Source organism: Etheostoma spectabile, chromosome 18 (genome assembly GCF_008692095.1).
Source record: "Etheostoma spectabile isolate EspeVRDwgs_2016 chromosome 18, UIUC_Espe_1.0, whole genome shotgun sequence".
NCBI classification, from domain to species: domain Eukaryota; kingdom Metazoa; phylum Chordata; class Actinopteri; order Perciformes; family Percidae; genus Etheostoma; species Etheostoma spectabile.
In genome coordinates, this window is record NC_045750.1 from 21,594,244 (window position 1) to 21,597,655 (window position 3,412).

General features: G+C 38.5%; 1 protein-coding gene and 1 non-coding gene across 7 annotated transcripts in view; both read right to left on the reverse strand.

The window, feature by feature from the left end:
* Nucleotides 1-1,472, reverse strand: part of clmnb (calmin b) — an 11,029-nt gene extending 9,557 nt beyond the window's left edge. For all 6 annotated transcript variants that reach the window (XM_032542840.1, XM_032542838.1, XM_032542839.1 and 3 more), the window contains exon 1: nt 805-1,472. The gene's annotated coding sequence lies outside the window, so the exon portion shown is untranslated. The remainder of the gene's footprint in view (nt 1-804) is intronic.
* A 530-nt stretch (nt 1,473-2,002) lies between these two features.
* On the reverse strand, nt 2,003-2,280 carry LOC116706873 (small Cajal body-specific RNA 13). Its single transcript, XR_004336349.1, has one exon.
* Between the last annotated feature and the right edge of the window lie 1,132 nt (nt 2,281-3,412).

Genomic DNA, 3,412 nt, shown 5'->3' on the forward strand with positions numbered 1-3,412 from the left:
ACCACTTTTTTCAAATGCTATAAAATTTAATAAGACGCCCCCAAAAGGAATGAAAGTAGAGATTTGTACTTGCCAAAGAGCGTCGTGTGGAATCAGAAATGTTATTTTTGGGTAATTAAAAAAAACAATAATATAGGAAAACGGGTCAATTTGACCCGAGGACAACATGAAAGTTAAAGGTTCAGCTAAATGTAACGCCTCCAGCGTGAGTTTAAATACACCTTCAGAGAGTTGGGACGGCACGACACAATAATACAGTGTGGTTAAACTGTACTGTCTGCTTATTTCTCCCCTTAATTAAATGTTCATTAAATGCTCCTGAGTAATTAATTTGTTATATTTTGTATCAACAATCACAAGGTAAACATACATGTTGCATTCTGATTATTGCGTAATCCACCAGGAACATGTGCATGCATGCTACTGGCTAATTTTTTCCGGTCTGAATGTGACTTAACCCCTTGGCCAACAGGGCGCCCTAATAATGGCAATGACATGTCATGAACATTGGAAAATTAAAATATGTTTTCTCATTATTGCTGATGCTTAAGGTGAGCGTTCATATTTCTGTGCGGAACAAGTCAAACTTACACAAAATGTGCTGTTATTTGCTTCAAGAACTGCTTATATTGTCAGTAACCTATTTGAATGTGGCATTTTACTTTGAAAAATGCATGACATGTAATGGACTCACTTTATAAAATAAAACTTGTCTTAAAGAAGTCACAGAACCTAAATTATCGTTTTGGATCTTAATAGGATGCAATGAAATTTGTATGAAACTAGTTTTTTGCAGTGACCTACATTTTGCTGAAGTTCTGTTGCATTCCTCATTCAACCTCAACAGGGAACTTCGACGCATGTTTAATGAGTGAAATCTTCCATCGTTGGGCAGAATTACTCATGAGAAACTGGCAGTTTCTTTTTGCAGCCGCGTCATTGCACAAGCTGAACGGATGTCAACAGGGCAGAAATGGGAAGATTCAAGAGAATCACAAAGCAAAATCAATGCGGAAAACAGCACACGAACTAAGACTAAAAGCAAATAACTGGACCAGAGGTCTCAGAGCTCCCATTTCAATAAAGGTGTTTAATATATCAGTTTCTTTAAATAGAGTTCATGAATATAAAATTATGTGTTTGTGTGATTGGTGAAAAGGGTTAAAAATTAGCACCATCCACCAGCCAAATGCTGGTAAAATATGAAATTGGCTGGTAGATTAGCTTCCCCCACCAGCCAAAAAAAAACAATGGTAGTCTATTTAGTGGATGTTAAAGGTCCCATGACATGGTCCTCTTTGGATGCTTTTATATAGACCTTAGTGGTTCCTAATACTGTAACTGAAGTCTCTTTTATATAGACCTTAGTGGCCCCTAATACTGTATCTGAAGTGTCTTTTATATAGACCTTAGTGGTCCCCTAATACTGTATCTGAAGTCTCTTTTATATAGACCTTAGTGGTCCTCTAATACTGTATCTGAAGTCTCTTTTATAAAGACCGTAGTGGTCCTCTAATACTGTATCTGAAGTCTCTTTTATAAAGACCTTAGTGGTCCTCTAATACTGTAACTGAAGTCTCTTTTATATAGACCTTAGTGGTCCCATAATACTGTATCTGAAGTCTCTTTTACATAAACCTTAGTGGTCCCCTAACACTGTATCTGAAGTCTCTTTCCTTGCACCTTATGACCTTATAAGGGGCAAGATTCCAGATCAAAAGCATAGCAGGCGACCCAGGGCTTGGTTTACACCTATTGGCATTTCTAGCCACTGGGGGGCCATAGGCAGGCTGGGGTAATGCACATTAATGTTATGTAAAAAAAAGCCATTTGGCTTCTGGATGAAAAAGTTTATGTGAATAATTTATGGGAATAAAAAATGCAGGTGGTGGGTTCAAACTGAAGTCAAGTTATTTTTACAACATACAGCATATTTATTATTAATTTTAAGTTAATAACCGATAATTAATCAAACTTGTTAAAGCAGTGTGCTCCTCCGACTTATTGTGACAGTTGACAGTGCTTGACAGGAAGAACTTCCCCTGCTTCAAACAACATCTGGCTGTCAGCTTTTGTTCTACCTGCTTCAAGAAAAGGTGATGGCTACAGAGCGAGACCATCACCACCGTGGAAAGCAGGACTCTGTCCAAGGAACATCGCACGTGAAACTCCTGAGTCTCCAGAAGTCACGCCTTTTCATTCTTTGAGTTGCTTTCTGCAACCTTGTTAGGCCCACGAGCAACAGTCCTTGCAAGGAGCAGCATCACAAGGCTGCAGAGACAAAAGAAACACACTGAATATAGATGTTATGTCCACATTAACCTCGCTTTGACAGGCCTTCCTCCACAGCACTGTGAAGGAGGGTCTGGCTAGTCCACACAGCACTCCGGGATGGGAGAAAAACGTGCTCTGATTTATTGGCATTTCTTTAAACCAATCACAATTGTCTTGATTGGACAGATAGCCAAGCTAGTTGTCTGGATTTACCCACAGAGATCTGAGGGGCAGTTAACCATAGTCCTCAGAAATCCACCGGAGTTTAAAATTCCAGCATAAGGGAACGGGCATCGGTGAAAATACATGCATCCATCGGAATTCCCTGCAGCACCGGAGCAGTCTCTAAAGTGGATGTTGAGGATTTAGACTAGGTACACATACACCACTCACTGGCATTTCAAATACCATCTTTTATTAAAATATACCATTACAGGATTCCCAATCAAGTCAAAATTCTGAAAACTTGGATAAATATATATATTTTTGGCAAGCTCCAGAAGCCCCTGAAGACAATACACCTGCTAACTGAAACATGAGAACTAAACTACTAGGGTAACACTTTAGTGAGATCATTGAAAGCATAATTAAAATCATACACTCTGAGGGGCTTTCTGCCTATAAAAACTAGGCAGTCCATCCATTTTTTTCTGGTTGTAAAACAGGAAAGCACCCACCCTTGTACAGTGCTCTTAAACTGGTTTTTAACCCTTGTGTTGTCCTCCCGGGTCAAAAAAAATGTCAATTTTTGTCTGACTTTTAGATATTCACTAACACCACCTTACTAGTTTTACAGTACTTTTAGAATTCATGGTCAATAACCCTCATTTATATAGCATTATACCTAATATTTGAGTTAAAAAAGCAGAAATTATGAATTATTTTGACTAATAGTTAAGAGAAACGTACAGATGAGTTTCATCAGGAATTAAAGCGATCAATTGTATTTGTAAAGAGGGTTGAACGGAATCCTATCCATTTTTTGTGATATTTCAGATATAGACATTTTAAAGGTGTCAAATTTGACCCCAGGACAACAGGAAGGTTAAATGGTTGTTGTGTGATTCTGGTCTCCATCTCCTCCACGTCTTCATGATCGATTATCCACAATGTCGCTACCAAGGGGCATTAAAACCAG